Source organism: Phoca vitulina, unplaced genomic scaffold (genome assembly GCF_004348235.1).
Source record: "Phoca vitulina isolate PV1807 unplaced genomic scaffold, GSC_HSeal_1.0 scaffold9, whole genome shotgun sequence".
Classification (NCBI taxonomy): Eukaryota; Metazoa; Chordata; class Mammalia; order Carnivora; family Phocidae; genus Phoca; species Phoca vitulina.
Genome location: NW_022589712.1, coordinates 54200410 through 54218334, shown reverse-complemented (window position 1 = coordinate 54218334; position 17925 = coordinate 54200410). Strand labels below are relative to the sequence as shown.

Here is a 17925-nt window from a genome sequence, read left to right as displayed (position 1 = left end):
GGTTTTCAGAATCCATCAAGTGGAGCATTACATTAAGAATTTACTGCTGCTCCCTAACTGTACCTTTCTGGGTTTCCTGTCTTTGCACACATACATCTGGGGAACAGTCAAAGCCAAATGATTAACCATGGGAATGCCTCCAAGTGGGGGATTCTGTGCTCTCTTGGGAGAGGGGACTGGGAAACTGGGGGCTTATCTTGGGATTCACTAGAGTATCTCCTTCCTTAAACTAAACTGGCTTGTTTCATCTGTTCCTGCTTACCTCTGGGTAGCCCACACTGACTTTCACCAGAGCCTAAACTGTACCATTTGGGACATTTTCTGATCTTTCACAATTTTTTATATCCTCTTTTGTCTCTCTTTAAGAAGAATGTTATTTTCCCTTGCCCACCATCATTCTTCCTCCTCCATATGGTTACATTAAAATCTGCTTAGGGAATTTGACTTTATCTAATGATTTCAACTGCAACTTTTGCATCTCTGGATTCTATAGACGTCATTGGGGAAAGTCATCTCAGCTTGGGGAGAACCTTGGAAAATGAATACATCATTTCAGATGAAGAAGTTGTGATACACACACACACACACACACACACACACTGGAATATTTTTTTTTTTTTTTTTTTAAAGATTTTATTTATTCACTCGAGACACAGGGATACAGAGAGAGAGAGAGCACGAGCAGGGGGAGAGGCAGAGAAAGAAGCAGGCTCCCCACTGAGCCAGGAGCCGGACGTGGGGCTCGATCCCAGGACCCTGGGGTCATGACCCGAGCCGAAGGCAGACGCTTAACCATCTGAGCCACCCAGGCGCCCCACACACTGGAATATTACTCAGCCATCAAAAAGAATGAAATCTTGTCACTTGCAATGACATGGATGGAACTAGAGGGTATTATGCTAAGCAAAATAAGTCAATCAGAGAAAGACAATTATCATATGATTTCACTCATGTGTGGAATTTAAGAAACAAAACAGAGGGTCATAGGGGAAGGGAGGGAAAAATAAAATAAGATGAAACCAGAGAGGGAGACAAACCATAAGAGACCCTTAACTGTAGGAAACAAACTGAGGGTTGCTGGAGGGGAGGTGAGTGGGGGGTTGGGGAAACTGGGTGATGAACATTAAGGAGGGCATGTGATGTAATGAGCACTGGGTATTATATAAGACTGATGAATCACTGAACTCTACCTCTGAAACTAATAATACATTATATGTTAGTTAATTGAATTTGAATGAAATAAAATTTAAAAAAACAATAATAAAAAAATAAAAGTGAACATTGATAGTACCCAAAGAAAAATGTGTTTTCCATTCTGGAAAAAAAAAAAACTTACTCTGTGTTTGGCTTGGTTTGGTGAGTATTAGTTGGGCGTTTGGAACTGTGTTTTAAGGTTTAATGCAGAGATTTATCTTGACTTTTTTTTTTTTAAAGATTTTATTTATTTATTTGACAGAGAGAGACACAGCGAGAGAGGGAACACAAGGGCAGGGGAAGTGGGAGAGGGAGAAGCAGGCTTCCCGCGGAGCAGGGAGCCCGATGCGGGGCTCGATCCCAGAACCCCGGGGTCATGACCTGAGCCGAGGCAGATGCGTAAAGACTGAGCCACCCAGGGGCCCCTATCTTGACTATTAATGTTGAATGAAATGGCTGGTAGTTGGTAGAGTCATGGAGTATAGGGTTCATTCATAGAAATGACTACTTGAAAGGTCATAAAACTAATTAAAGCCAAATTTGAGAAAAAGAAGAAGATATACTGGCAATAGCATTCAGAATGTGCGTTGCTAACTCTGCTTTGTTATATTACTTAAAATAACTCTTTCATATGGGAAAATATTTTTACTTCAAATAAATACGGGAAAATACAATTGATCTAGACAAACAAAAGAGACAAATTAGCACATGCTCAAATCCTACGGTCCAAAATAAGTCAAGATACAGAGCCAAAAAGAAATTCAATAAGCTCCACCTTTCATTTCTGTTTCCAGGTTGGTTTTCACACAATTTCCGCATGTGGGAGAAACTCAACATTACTTGACCATGACCCCAGAGATTAAGGATGCAATCAGGAAGTAGTGGCAAAGGGAATGTTAAAAACAAACAAACAAACAAACAAACAAAAGGTAAACTAGAGCCCTGAAATAGTTCAAGTAGATCTGTCTAGCTGCATTGGTGCTAAGACGCCTCAGAGATTGCATTTCAAACGTGGCTTAAATTAGTATGCAAGCAGCACTTGAGTTGGAGCTCTTCTTATTCAACAAGGGTTATTTATAGAATCTGAATAGCTCTTGGAAAAGATGCTGATTATTCACACTGCTTTGGCTCCAGCTTTTATTTATTCTTTCATTCCATCAAATATTTATTAAGAATCTTCTGTGTAGCAAACATTGGTGCTGTGAGAACAAGAGGAGTTTCCTGGCCTCATGGAGACTATCATAAACAATTACCCAAATCATCATTTGATTAAAGTTATGATTAATGCTTAAAGGAAACTGTAGTGTGCTTTAAGAGTGTACCAAAGGGACCCCTAACTGGAGCGGGGGTTCAGCAAAGATGCCGGCAGACTTAAGATTACAACTAAGATCAGAAGATGGAGAAAGATTAACTCCTCAGTGAAGAAATACTACAAAGATTCCCCAGCAGAAGACAGAGAATGATGTGTGGGGCCAGAGGCATCCTGGAGCCCAGCACACTCAAGGAAAAGGAAGTCAGAGCGTGACTGCTGGCATGGCAAGCAGGGGTTGAGGCTGACAGGTGGGCAGGGACCATGTAAGCAGGCGTGATGTGCTAATTTTTTAGCAACTTGGAAAAGGCACAGACCTGGCTAGTCAGAAGGGAGACTGGCTGTCAACTACCTGTGTGGTGGAACCAGTATAACTGGCTGACTGTCAGCCCAACTGTCAGCCTCAGGATCAAATATGAATTGTAAACGTTTTCTAGATAGAAAAATCTGCAGAAGATGAATTCAGTTGACCCAGGAGCATGCATTACACAGATGCACAGTGGTGTTAGGGGCACTGAGATGAACAGAGACCAGTTGCTGCCCACAGGAAGCTTTCAATTGATAGCTAACACGACTCAGATATTAATTACTCAAAGATCTGCTCTGGTTAGGTAGAATGTTCTAGAAGCTCTTCAGAGCAATAGGTGGGAACAGAAATACAGTCTCTGCCTAAAATTCATTATCTCTTTATATAGTAGATGAAAATACCATCTTAGTAGCTCTGTATTACAGAAGGAAAATCAATTTTTTTTTTATTATTGGACCTTTTTTTTCTGAGAGCTCAACATTTGTAGTGAAGTCACTCCCCCAATACAGAAGGCCATTAGAGTCTCTCTGAGGGTTTTGTTTCCCAGTGGGCCAACACTGGCACTCACACCTCTGTCTCCATGTATCAGTAAGAGATTGCCCTAAAGGCCATCATCTTTCCACCAGTTTGGGTATTGCCAGACACAGAGAAGATAAGAACTGCCAGAAACACTTGCCTGTGAGTGCCATAATATCTGTTGGTTGAGAAAACAGGTTAGGAGATGTCTTCCCAAAATGTCCCTATAAAGTCAAGGTGTTTCATCTTTTCACAAGCCATATAAGACCCCTCTTCTTATTTTCCTCTGGGTACATGCTTTAGCAAAGGTATGAAAGTTAGTACAGATCCCTAATGGGTGTGGGAGGGCAGTAAGCCTAATATTTAAGAAAAAAATAGGCTAAGGTCAAATGTTAATTTTTAAATCTTCATTTGATGTATTTCAAAATAAATTAGTAACAAACTAACTACCTAAACAAATGGAAACTTCACTGTAACATATTCAGAAAATATAAAGATATACAGAGCATGGCCAAAGAGATAGGTCTCCTTCCTCCCTTCTTATCTCACTCGGCAGGGGGACCAGTGTAATATGTATACATTGACATTTTTCTATGTTTATCAATATATACACATAGAAAGTTTTCTTTCTTTTAAAAATGGGGCCATTCCAACATATAATGTGACATATTGTTCTCATTGTTTAATATATCCTAAACATTTTTAAGTGTTCTGTATAGCAGCCTCTCATTCTCTTTAATAACATTATTGTAGCTCACAGTATGGATATATCATCATTTTGTTACATGTTCCCTTATTATTGGGCACTTTATAGTGTTTCCAACTTTTTTTTGCCTCTGAAGCAATGTTGTAATAGCATCCTTATAATTATGTCTTTGTCTGTTTATAAAATAAGAAGTGGGACTATAAGATCATAAGGAGTTCACATTTTTATTTTATTTTATTTTATTTTTAAAGATTTTATTTATTTATTTGACAGAGAGATAGAGAGCACAAGTAGGCAGAGAGGCAGGCAGAGGGAGAGGGAGAAGCAGGCTCTCCCACTGAGCAGGGAGCCTGACGCGGGGCTCGATCCCAGGACTCTGGGATCATGACCTGAGCCGAAGGCAGCCGCTTAACCGACTGAGCCACGCAGGTGCCCCTCACATTTTTATTTTAAAAGAAAATTTCAAACTGCCCTCTAAAAAGGGTTGTGCTGATTTACTTTCCCAAAGAAATCATTTTAAATGGGAGCAGGGGGAACGAAATGACCCCATATGTTTAGTACTACTGACATTTATTCACATCATGCTAAGAGCTTTTGGATATATTATCCCCTGGGGTCACTACCCTCCTAGGAAGTAAGTAGAGCAGAAACCGCGTGGTCGTTTTTTCTGCTGAGACTTCTGGGAGTAGGTACACTGGGCCATTTGCATACAGCCACGCCAGCAACCAGCCTAGGTGAAAAGGCCATGGACTGTGATGTCAGGCTGTCTGAGTTCAAACCTTGGTTCTATTTTACTGCCGAGTAACATGGGCTTTACTTCTCTGTGAGGGTTAATTTTATGTGTCAAGTTGGCTAGGCCATAGTGCCCATGTAATTGGGTCAAACATGAGTCTAGATATTGCTGTGAAGGTATTTTTTTAGATGCAATTAACATTTATATCAGTAGACTTTGATTAAAGCAGATTATCCTCCCCCCACCTAATCTGGGTGGTCCTCATCCAAGCAGTTGAAGACCTTCATAGAAAGACTGAGTTCCCCGAGAAAGTAAATTCTGCCTCCATTCTGTCTTCCCACTCAAGCTGTAGCATCAACTCTTCCCTATGTCTCAGCCCTGCAGATTTCAGACTTGTCAGCCCCCACAATTATGTGAACCAATTCCTTAAAATACATCTCTCACTAGATAGGTAAATACACACATACATATCCTGCTGATTCTGTCTCTCCAGAGAATACTAATACACTCTGTTAAGCCTCAGGTTCCTTATCTGTGAAATGGTAACAATGCTCTTTACTCTGTGAGATTACAGCACAGACTAAAGGAAATAATCCATGTTAATGTGGGCAGGCTCTCTCCAACCAGTTGAAAACCTTAATAGAAAGACTGAGGTCCCCTGAGAAAAAAGAAATTCTGCCTCCAGACTATCTTCAGACTCAAGTGCAATATGAATTGCCAGTGCTGGGCAAACAGTCTGGAATCCAAAAATTTTGACTATTATTTCTAGAAAAATGAACTTGAACCCACTGCTCTGTTCATTGCCACCTCCTCCCCCCATCATGCAACACGAAGCACACATACTCGAACTCACACTCTCACACACAACCACCAGGTACACACAAGAACCTCTGGGAAACTCCAAGCCCATGTTCTTCGGTTTCCCACGGGAAATGAAAGCCCATATTGCGAAGAGATATATTCAAGAGCTTCTTGAGCAACGTTGAAGCCAGGAATGAGATCTCCATCTTCTGGAGGCTTGTTTCCCTCTGCAATACCACCTCTCCACTTTGAGCTGGGTACTTCTTGTGTCATTAGTTGGAGCTGTTGGCTTCACCACCCACATAGGGTGTGCCCATTAACCTCTGCATCACGCATTATTTGACGCCATGACACTCTCCCCTGCTTCTGTTATGTGTCACCTTTGTTGAGGGTCCGTTCCATCCCTTCTCCCTTTCCCCTGGTTTTCACTTCAGTCGGTCATAACTGCAAGAGGCAAGAGGAAAGGAGGGGGGGAATCAGATAAGGAAACATCAATGCCAAGCTCAGCTAAGCCATTATCTAATACCAGACAGGTCACTGCTCCAATTTGGCCTGGAGGAAGCAAGTATTAGACTCTCACTGCCTTTATTTTGTAATGACAATAGGCATGATGAAATTAAAGCTCATATTTTTCCAGGCTTGCTTATTCTCCTAAATATAGATGGTCCTGTGTAGCCAGCAACACATTCTGGGTCACATTCACTCCAGCTTCAACTCTGTGCTTTCAAAAATACTGCTAATATGTCTTGCTACTTTTGGTGCTTCAAACAGAAGGGCTTCCCAGAATATGTCCAAATATGCAGGAGAAATTTGAAAATTTATTCATGGCTGAGTTGTCAGCCTAGAGTGCCATTCAAGAGTGGCTCAAATGAAAATTTATTCATAAATACTTGGTGAATATATTATGGCTAACTGAAATGACATTTCGGTATTTTAAAAGTGATTCCAAATATGGAGGTGGACACTCTTGTGAGTGACTTCCTGAGAAGACAGGGTGGAGGAATGGAGAGAGACCCATGCACTCATGTCTATAGTAGACCCACCAAAAAGCATCTCACTGTGTAATGCTGAGAATTCAAGTTTGAGGATAAAATGGTGAGAAACAACAAATAGCCATATTTATTGCTTGTCAACACCAACAGTGCTCAGGAGAAATTTAGTTCTAATAAAATCAACTAAGTTGGTGAATAAGTGGTTTGAATTGTGAATAGGCTTTGAAATGCTTAAACCTTTCCCAAATGAATACATTTCTGTAAATAATATTGTAATTCTTAACAAAATTCTGTTTTTTGATGCAGATCATCTTTGTGACCATGTGTAAGTCAGCAAAAAGCCCGTAACTGATCACAATGTGATGCGATAAGCCTGGACTGGGTCAGATCCCGACATCTGTGCTTTTGTTTGCTGCTACTCCTTCATGGTCCTGCTGCCTACACCATCTCAGAACTAGCATGTAGCTAATCCCTACTTATAAATTTAACTGGACAAGCTATTTTCCAAACTGGAAAACAAAGGGGGTAACATCTTTTTTAAAAAATTATTTCTTTTAAGAGTAAACCTGCTCTGTTTACCAGCCATCTGGTAACTTCCTCTTGAGCAAGATCCAGAAAATTACTCCGAAGTCCAGAGGCATATGGAGGTCCCAAACAATTCAGAGATCCAGAGTCTGACCAGGTCACAACAAATGTTGCCTCTCAGTGTAACACGGAAGCTCTGTGTGCTTTGCTCTCTGTTCCTGTACACTCTGACTGGTCATTCTTGCCCACTGAGTCAGGACTGCCCAGCCCAGGGGCAGGACTCAGTCAAGTCTTCACTCCTAAGCTCTTCAGTTTACTGTCACATACTGTCGCCAAAACATGCCCATGGTGCTAGGGAGGCTGTGGGCGTATGAGTTTCCCAGGACTGCTGTAATGAAGCATCACAAACTGGGTGGCTTAAATAATAGAAATGTATTGTCTCAGGGTTCTGGAGTCTAGATGTCCAAGATCAAATGTTGGCCATGCTGGTTCCTTCTGAGGGCCATGAGGGAGGTTCTGTTCCAGGCCTCTCTTCTAGGTTCTGGTGGCCTCAGGCACTCCTTGGCTTTTAGACGGCATGCTCCTGTGTCTCCACACTGTCTTCCCTCCACATATCTGTCTCTGTGTCCAAATCCCCCTTTTAGAAGGATACCAGTCTTATTGGATTAGGGCCCACCCTAACAACCTCATTTTTCTTATTTTTATAAATACTATTTCCAATAAGGTCACATTCACAGGTTTTGGTTAGGACTTTAAGACCTCTTTTGGTGGAATGTAATTTAACACATAACACTGGGTCAAAATGAACATCCGTATTCAGTCAAGCCAAATGCTGGAAATTCAGCATCATTATGGACCCGCCATATTAGGTCTCCCAGACCTTGAATCTCTAGAAGCAGCAGTTATGGTCCTGATTCTTCCTCTCACCCAAAGTAAAGACCCTTTTCTTACTGGGGATATCAGTTCACCTCATCCTCTAAGACAAAATTACTACAGCGGGCATCTGGATCATCTTCAAAGCACCACAGTATTTTACCCCCAAGCAATGGCTGTGCTTATTTAATGTACATTTGTGAAACAAAGAGGGCTACTCAAGTAACAGGACATACCTATCAACTTCTCTCAACTTGAAAAATTGCTACATAAAATAAAGATAATGGTGTCTCTTTTAACCACCTCATAAAGTTGTAAAGACCATATGAGATGGTAGGGGAAATAAATAAACCTAAATAAACCACAATAAAACCTCAAACAGCTCTTAGGTGTAAACCCTTATTGTAGAGCAGGAGTCAACAAACTTTCTCTGTGAACCAGTTAATAAATATTTTAGGCTTTGTGGGCCAAGAGGCAAGATCAAGGATATTATGTAGATACTTCTACAGTAGTCCCACATTATCCATGGTTTCAGTTACCCACCAACAACCACTGGCTGGAAGTAGGTAATCTTCCTGCTGCTGTATTTCCAGAAGGTCAATAGTAGCCTAATGTTACGTCACAATGCCAACGTCATTTACTTCATCTCATTGTGTAGATATTTGACCATCTCGTATCATCACAAGAAGGGTAAACACAGTACAATATTTTGAGAAAGAGCAAAAGAGACCACATTTACATAACTTTTATTGTAGTATATTTTTATAATTGTCCTACTTCACTATTAGTTATTGTTGTTAATCTGTTACTGGGTCTAATTTATAAATTAAACTTTATCATATGTATGTAGGTATAGGAAAAATCATAGTATGCATAGGGTTCAGGACTATATGTGATTTCAGGCATCCACTGAGAAGGGGAGGGTCTTTGAATGTATCTCCTTCAGGTAAGAGGAAACTACTGTACAGCAAGAGTGAAAAAAAATTTTTGCAACTTTGTGGGCAAAACTCAAAATATAATAATAATTGAGTACAGTTTTTTATAATACAGGTCTACTAATAAGAATAATTAAATTCTTGGGGGGAGGGGCTAACATTTCCTTAATAGGGGTTAAAATTGGTGTTTCCTATGATCCAAATTGGTTGCAAGTGTTCATCTGTTAATGCTGATCTGGAATAAGAGTTTATGCCCTTCATCTCTGAAAATGTCTTTTCACACCTAGAGGTGATCCATGTGGTGCCTAGAACACTGTCCGTTTATAATCACGTCCCTGCAATTTTCACTGCATAGAGTGACGGTGCAAAACAATGCAAGTCCACACAGGGTTTCTGTCGCAGCTCCTCAGCTTGGCTGTTGGAGCACAAGAGCAGTCATAGATGATACTTAAGCAAATGTGTGTGGCTGTGTTCCAACAACACGTTATTTACGAACGCTGACGTTTGAATTTCAAGGACTTTTCACTTTTTTCATGAAATATTATTCTTTTGATTTTTTAAACCATGTAAAAATATAAAAATCACTCTCAGGCTGTACAGAAAGCAAGGGGCTTGATTGGGTCCTAGGACTGTCTTTTGCCATTTCCTGTTTTAGAGGATTCTTTGACTGAAAAAAATTAATCCTCATCTGATAACTCCTACCTGAGATCATTTATCTGAATTTCCACCAATCGCTCTCCCACTAATAATTTACAAATGTTTTCTTATTAATACAGTACATATACTTTACTCCTAAACTGAGTTGTGTGTTCTATAAATTACTTCTCATAAGCAGCACTGGAAAAAACTCGAGTATGTGAAAACTGGGGACCTGGCTTTGTTTTTTCAACACCTCCCAACATTCCAAACAATGTTTATTGTAGAGTGATTTATACAAACTGAACCTTATAAAAATCCCCATACAGGACCTTCCCAAACTGTACCCATTGTCTGGGCCTAGTGCCAGTCCTTGCCCCTTCAGGAAGCCTTCCCCAGCCAATCTGGTCCATCCTTAAGTTCTCTGCACTTCCATTGAACTTATGATCCATGCCACATAACTTACCATTAACCCCTGATGAATTCTCATGCTAGTTTTGACTCTTAAATAAAACCAAAAGCACTCCAAGAAAGAAACTGATGTTATCCTTATTTTTCTTTCCCTTGGGAACTAAGTAACTCCATTCTAGGCACCATCAGAGGCCATGAATTCCCTGTCAGTAGGACTGGTTGCTCCCCTGGCACTCCTTTAAGGATTAGGCTGGGTCACTGTCCACCCACGTCTCTGGCCCAGAGACTTTTGCCAAGGCCTGACTACACTGAATCAACAGTGATGCCATCCATGTGGGCACCGAAACTCCAGAGCTCAAGGAAGGGGACTGGTCCTCCAGCCATGGCTGGAAGCCAGGAATTAGTACCTACTTCAGAAGTATTAAATTAGAAAAAAAAAAAAAATTAACTATTGAAAGATTTTCTTAAACACAAAGTTTTAGGGACCATTGACCAAGTTCATGCCCTAATTTGTGCCCTCTCTAAATAGATGAATTTCTAAAATAAAGGGAAAAGCCCAGTGTCTCCCATTCCACTTCAGTCTTCTCACTTGGCATTTTCTTTCTTAGAAGGTATTACAGTAATTAGCATACAAATTTTTAAAGGCAAGTCTTGACCCTTGATGTATAATATGAGCCCCACGGCAGTAACTGATATTTTAAAACTTGTCAAAGGAGGGATTTAAAGCACCAGACCAACATGTTTTCCTTTATGGATGACTTATAGCGCAAGATTAATAAAATACTCAAAGATGTGGTAAGAATAGGCGATATCACCACACCTTGGGTGGGGGAAGCCACTTGGCTCCGGTACCTCGTCTCACCACACCTCTGAGGTGTGGCAGAACAGCAGAGTATCACCACACCTACTGAGTGTGGCGGCTCAGTGAAAAGCAAACACTCGAAAGGCAGAAGGAGAAAAATCAATAGATGCGCCTCAGGAAGTGATAGCATTAAATGATGTGAGGCTCGGAGGATTCTCACTGCAAGTGAAGATACACAATTAAAAAGAGATCACTTCTTGAAGGGTTCTGGCCAGGGCTGTTTGTGAATTCCACAGTCGTGGTTTTTGAGTGAGTTGGGATTGGTCTCTTCTCTGGTCAGTCTCTTATAGAGGACATTTCCCAAATTACTCCATCTTCTAAACACTGTAAGGATTTGGAGACTGAGCTGAAAACTCAATTAACATTATGCAAACTGTGGGCTTCTGGTATTTCTAGTAAGTTTAGGGAGCTGCCAAACAATCCTGCCAAGTTCCCTGGAGCTTGGAAAGGCCTGGAAAGACTAATCCAAGAAGATGGCTGGCTAGGACAAGTACTCACTCTTTCACAGGCTGAAAGGGAAATGCTTTGGGACTGGTGAGGTGGACAGTTTGTGAGGGAACTGTGAGGCCCTAAGGATGTCAGCTTTGGAAAAAGCTCTGGGTGGAACTGGACAGGGTTGAGAACAGTGTGTAAGACCACACAGACACGGGAGGTAGGCACAAGGGATCAAACGCAAATCTTCGTCTGCAATAGAGCTCCTCCTCCAGACAAGATCAAATGTCTAAAGACTTCAGAGAAATTAATCCCAGGAGGTTTCCTTTCCTCTGTAAAGTTGGAAGATGTCAAGTTTTCCATAGAGGCTCTAGGGACAAAAACACATTATCTTCCTTGGTGACACATTTGGCTTTCACACAGATTTGATTTTATTTATAGTTAATGTGTGGTTCTTTTAAAATGGCACCTGACTTCCTCCTCCCTTTTGTTCTACTTTACTTCTTAGAAGACTGACTCGCTGTCAAGAAGAATCGATTTTTGCAGCAAGTGTTCTCAAGGATCATACATAACTGGTATTCACAACATGTTTTTAGTAAAGAAAGGAATGGAAAAACAAAGCAAACATAATGAGCCTTTCTATATGTGCCAGATTCTGTGTTAAAGTATTTTGCATTTATTTATTATCTCATTTCCTTGAGGAAGATATACTCTGTTAATTTTAGAATTGATACAAATCATCACCTGGTTTATTTCCCAGAGTCCAGAGTCTCTCATGGTTTATCTCTCTCTCTGATTTCTTCCCATTCAGTTTTCCCTCCCTTTCCCTTTGGTCTTCCACTCTATTCCTTATGTTCCACATATGATGAAACCATATGATAATTATCTTTCTCTGCTTGACTTAGTTCACTTAGCATAATCCCCTCCAGTTCCATCCATGTTGATGCAAATGGTGGGTATTCATCCTTTCTGATGATGAGTAATATTCCATTGTATATATGTATATTAAGGAGGGCACATGTTATGATGAACACTGGGTGTTATATGCAACTAATGAATCGTTGAACACTATATCAAAAACTTATGATGTACTATATGCTGGCTAACTGAACATATTAAAAAAATTTTTAAAAAAGAATTGATACAAATCAGAAAAGTTATTAAATTTCAAAGGGCTAAAGAATAAATGAATGATTGGGAAAAGGGTTTATCAGAAGGGGAGGTCCTCCAGCTCAAGTGTGGCTAGATAGAGTAATCATCACTGTTTTGATTAGCACGTAGGTAAATGATGGCACCAGAAGGGGTCTCAATCCATTCTTCAAACAATCATTATCCAGATCCTCTGCGCACCCCCCCCACCATGTGACACCACTAATGAGGTTCTCATTAGGTCCAAAATGGAAAATCAGCCATTTCTTTACCTTTCTGAAAGCCCATTCCTTGTCTTCAATTTCCACTTAATATATTCCATTGATAGGTTATCACTGTGTCTTCCAATCATTCATTTATTCAACCATTATTTATTGAGTATCTACTCTGTGCCAGATCCTGGGCTCCACTCCATGCATCTAAAGTAGGCAATCCAAGAAGGCAGTGCATCCAAGAAGGGAATTGCTGCCCTCAAGAGGTCTGCTGTCGATTCCCTTCTCCTCAGGGAGCAGGAGGCAAGGACACTAGCCAGATGTGCACAGTGGCAACCAGGGAGCCACTTCAGTCAGAAAGGACTCAGGACTCCAATATGTGCAGCTAGTGGTGACTCCTCTATTCCCAAATAGGAACTGGAAGACCATTACTTCTAGAGAATCAGTGTCATAAGTCAGGTATAAGAGTCATTGACATAGAAGAAAAATCTAGTTAGTGATCAGAAATGGAAGAAAGCAAATGAGAGTGTTGGTCCCCATTTGGCAGTGGAGGAGGACATGGAGGACTCTCTGAGTCAAGTGTGCCTTGTACTTAGGGACTTTTACTGGGCACAGATTCCTCCATGAATAGTGAGGGAGAGTTCAAGGATGCTGTTCATGCCACTGAGGCAGCTCAGAGTTTCAGAGAGGGAGAGAGGACAGGAAATTAATAACCCCACTGAAAAGACCATGGCATGTAGTCAAATGACTATGGATTCCAGAATCAAACCAGAGTGTCAATGCCGGCACCACAGTTTCCTTGAATAAGCAACTTCAGCTCTGTGAACTTTAGTTTCCTTGTCCGTACACTAGGAATAATGTTTTTGTTGTAAGAATTAAATGAAATGATGGATATAAAGTCCCTGGCACAGTCTAAATATCCAAAAAGCAGTAGTTATTTCCATTATTTTTAAGCGTGGCAGAATAAGTACTACAATGGAAGAAAGCACCCAAAAAGACATCTTGAAGTCATCCCTGGAGAAGCCTAAAAGAGGTTTCCCTGGTGCACAGCCCTGAAGAATGAGGAGTCCCACAAGTAGTCACGGAGTAAGAGTAGAAGAAACCACATGGGTGAAACATGCCTAGTGCCCACGTGTGGCTGGAGCACAGAGGACACAGTGCATGAGGGAAATCGGTGGAAGGGGAGGTGGAGCCATAGCAAGGAGCTGAGCCACGAGGAGATGTGTGCCAGGCGCAAGAGCTACTTCCTCCCTGACCAGAAGATGGTGGAGGGTTTAAAGCTACAGACTACAAGAATCGGGTAATAATAGCTTATCCCTATACAGCCAACACTTACTTAGACCTTCCTATGTGCCTGACACAATTGTAAGCACTTTACCTCTATTAACTCACAGAATCCTCGCATAACCCTTTGAGCTAACTACTAAGAAAACTAAGCCACAAAGAGTTAATGAACTGGCCCCAAAACATAGCACACTAACATAGATGGATAAGGCCAAGAGGGAGGAAGTTTGGAGGGAAGACAGATTGGAAAAGAGAAGCCATTAGAAATGAGTTAGGAGAGAGGTGCCTGGGTGGCTCAGTCTTGATTTTGGCTCAGGTCATGATCTCAGGGTCCTGAGACTGAGCCTCACATAGGGCTCTGCGCCCAGGGGGAAGTCTGCTTAAGATTCTCTCTCTCCCTCTCCCTCCTGCTTACATGCATGCATGCATTTTCTCTTCCTCTCCCTCTCTCTTTCTCTCAAATTAAAAAAAAAAAAAATGAGTTAGGAGAGACCATCCAGGTAGGAGATGAAGGTGCCAGAACTAAGGCAGAGGGGAAGAAAAAGGAGAGGATACTCTGAAGTGTAAAATCCAGAGTATAGGGAGTCTGGTGACCAGCTAGATATGGAGACAAGTCATTCCTTGGGGAAAACCTCTTTGGAATTCAGTTGATCTGTTTTTCTCTTTGAGATATTTCTATAATATTGTCCTTTTCCAAGGGGATGACTCTGCAAGAATGACAGCTTGCACTTTCACCAATATCCATTCACTTGTCCCTATCCCCCAAATCTAAACGCTCAAGGTATTAGGACTTCAAAAAAAATTCAACCTGGTATTTTCGCTTTTGCCTTGAAACGGGGTATTTACTCTTCATCTAACAATAGACCTGTTGTTTCTGTCTTCTAGGAGTTTCACTTTGATGTGTCAAAGGAAATGCCATGAACTCTAAGGGAGAGTCATCACTGCGTGAGTGCAGGATAAACAGCAGGTGTGGCTGGGGCTTTAGGAGAGGTGCCAGTCCTCCTACTCCATTTTTAGGGATAAAAAAGATGAATATTTCAAACACTTTGGTTTTCAGAAGTCAAAGACAGTTTCTAAAAGAGTCCTCAAATAGAAACTCAACACTTTAGAGTGAAGCTGCATCAGAGAGGGGCCTCTCACTGTCCTGATGATCATGATTAGGAAGCCGAAACCAACACACACTCTTCTTTGCATCACTTGGGTGAAGCAGGTGCAAGACAGATGCACTGCCTGAACACCTGGGTAGGTTGAAGTCAGCTGGTTAGTTTGAACATTAAGCAATGAATGTTCCCTTTTAGAACTTTACAAATTAAATTGTGTCCTAGACATGAGTAAACAGATGATCTGCAATGGACAGTTTCAGGGACCAGAAAGAGATAATAGCAAGAATCCCTTACATTCTTATTGTCTCTAGATCCTTCACACAGTGGTCTTCCTGAAGTATCATATGCATATTCTTGTCCCCACAGAACAGCTAAGGGATCTGAAACTTGGAGAGCTGTCTTGCCCAAGGTGACAAAATGATGGTAGCAAAGTAGGACAGGCCTGACTATAAGCCTAGTGCCTTTGCTACCACACCATGATGAAGTGGATTATGATGGCTTTAGTTCTTCTATCAACAGAGTCCTCTTTTCCTAACAATAGAAACTTCTCATTCCTGGGGGGACCTATTCCCCTACTTAGGAATGGACATGTAATCTAGTATATAGATCTCCTCCATTTAGTTAAAGGTCAGACAGCTGATCCAAGCTGGCCCACCTTCTCTTTTCCCCAGTCCTCCTCATCTTTCTCTCTTGGTGAAAGATGGACTTTTCCTGCTGAGGCTGTAGAGCTGTAGAGGCTGGGGGGTCTTTTTTTTTTCTTTTTCAGTGTTTATTTTTTTTATTTTTTATTTTAAAGATTTTATTTATTTATTTGACAGAGAGAGACACAGCGAGAGAGGGAACACAAGCAGGGGGAGTGGGAGAGGGAGAAGTAGACTCCCCGCTGAGCAGGGAGCCCGATGCGGGGCTCAATCCCAGGACCCCGGGATCATGACCTGAGCCGAAGGCAGACGCTCAATGACTGAGCCACCCAGGCATCCCTCAAGTCAGTGTTTTACTTGGTAAACATGTCTGAGACCATGCATCCCTGGCTGCTAAGCACCATGGAGGACAGGGCTAGAAAGGTAACAGCTTTATTTTGAGCAGGGGGCAAAGACAAGGCAGCACTTTACAGCTACATTGTAACTAGATCCTGCATGAGGCTGGGGGGTCTTAAACAGCCCTGACCCATCATATTCATCCTGGGGAATGACTTTCAAAGAGATGGAGCTAAAATTAAATCATGTTTAAGCTTCTGATTCCAGTCATGTCAGAAAGTAGCCCTACCTTTGGACTGTTCGGTTCAGTTACATCAACTCATAAATTATTTTTGGAGCACCTCGGTGGCCCAGTTGGTTAAGCATCTGTGTTTAGCTCAGGTCATGATCTCAGGGTCCTGGGATTGAGCCCCATGTCGGGCTCCCTGCTCGGCACGGAGCCTGCTTCTCCCTCTCCCTCCACCCCTCCCCTTGCTTGTGATCACGCACTCTCTCTCTCTGTCTCTCAGATAAAAAAAAAAAAAAGCTAATAAATTATTTTTAAACCTTTAAACTCATTTGAGTGTATTGTCTTGATGTTTGGATTTTGGTTCAGTCACTTTCAACCAGAAGTTCAGATCAACAGATGTCCAATAGAAATAATGAACCTGAACATGAGTGGCTCAGAGAAGACCCCCTGAACACACTACCCGGTGCCCCATCCTCCCCTTCCACTTCTAGGCCCACCCTCAGTGATGATTCATCCATGCTGCTGAGGAGCCTACAATCTGGGGTTATTTCAGGGAACTCTGAACTGTTCCTTTCTGTAACCAGAGTTGTTTGTTCCTTCCTCTGTCTTGGATTCTTAAAAAGCATGCCTTGGGTCAAGTCAGTGGCTGAGATATGAGCTCCTGGGAGCCCCTTAGCTCTGGGAGGTGGAAGGGAAGTGTAAGATGGGGCTATGGTGGGTTGTGCACAGCAATATTCATAGAATCAGAGGGAGAGAGTGGATTCTATTCATCTTACTTGTTTGCACTTGGATGGCTTTCAGGGCACTGAATCAATAAAACCGAGTCCTTCACAAGACCTCCATCTGGCCAGGAAGGCCCACGAGGATTCGCCGCTTGGAGATTTCTGTCCAGAGCTCTTACCCATACTCCCCACATGGAGTCCAACCCAGAAAAAACTATGACAAAGTCCGTGCCCCTTCATGTCTCTCCCAAAGCTAAACAGAGACAGTGATGAGACCTAAATATGTTTGCTTTTCCTATTTCTACCAAATATACAGTGTTTCAAAAGAAATGCCTTATGTAAACACAATAACAAAACCTAATGTGCACATAATGAAGTTGAAAGGAAACTGTGCCCTGTTTCCCTCCTCCTGCTTACAAATTGCTTCTTTGGCAATGCTAAATTCTGGAAAAAAAAAAAAAAAAAACTGGAACTATTCTGAGGCATAAATTCCAGCCCCCAAACCAAAACAAGTATCTTTGATTTCTTTAAATAATGGCATATATGAGGTTTAAGCAAAAGCTGTCTCACTGGCCCTCCAGAACATGCACACCACAGTGATAGGCTCGCTACCGGTGGGTGTGCATTTTGACTTGCACGATCTGGCCTCAAGAACATTTCTGACATATTGTTGTTTGTTTTACTCAGGATTAGCAGAAAATTTCTGTGGGTGTTTTACGTCACTGGAGTAGGAAGCACTGCAAAACTGTACCCGCCTGGTTGATATTTCTGGAAAGAGAGCTCTAAATTATTAGAAGAAGGAGAGAAGAAGGGGGGATGGAGTGGCAGGAAAGAAAAGAATGAGTAAGAATCAAGAAAGCCCCATCAGGAAAGCCCCACATGGAAAACTGAATTGATGGCAAATGGGATTTCTTGTATGTAGTGGCATTCAGCTCTGCTACATGGGGAAATCAAAGTTCTGATTGTGTCAGAGGGCGTGAACAAAAGTGTGGATCTCATCTCAGTGTCTACCAATTG

The 17925-nt window shown here is 41.7% G+C and overlaps 1 non-coding gene across 1 annotated transcript; it reads right to left on the bottom strand.

Annotated features, from left to right (window-relative positions):
- Positions 1-15987: 15987 nt before the first annotated feature.
- On the bottom strand, positions 15988-16118 carry LOC116634800. The gene has a single exon (XR_004300042.1). It is a non-coding gene; the product is annotated as a small nucleolar RNA SNORA63 (small nucleolar RNA).
- Between the last annotated feature and the right edge of the window lie 1807 nt (positions 16119-17925).